Raw genomic sequence first — 516 nt, forward strand, 5'->3', positions numbered from 1 at the left:
GAAAAGTTTAGGATTTAAAATTTAAAATAAAAAAATAATTTTAATAAAATTCGATTAATATTAACTAAAAAATAATTAATTTTCTAGTTAAATTCAATTATATTTTAGCATAGGAGAGAAATTGAACATGTGAATCATGCTTCCATTTAATTTTTTATTTTTCTATTGTTCTCGATATGAGATGCATGCAGGCACCATCAATGTTGTATTTATTTTCCCCCTCTTTTGTAGATGGTCAATTTGTACATATTATTATTCTATACATTGCTTCAGTCAATACTCAATACAATAATACACAAACGTGCAATGCATGATAATATGATATAACCCTTTTGCAACATAAATATAAAGATTAACATATTATTGGAGTTAATTTTTATTTTCGTGAATCATTTTACGAAAAAATATAAAATATACACCCCTGCAAAAATTTACTTGTTACTCTAAAGAGTTTAAAAAATTGTTTATAACTGGTTCTAAGCATATAGATTTTGGGAACAAATTTTAAATAAATAT

This window comes from Arachis ipaensis, chromosome B10 (assembly GCF_000816755.2).
Source record: "Arachis ipaensis cultivar K30076 chromosome B10, Araip1.1, whole genome shotgun sequence".
Taxonomy (NCBI): Eukaryota; Viridiplantae; Streptophyta; class Magnoliopsida; order Fabales; family Fabaceae; genus Arachis; species Arachis ipaensis.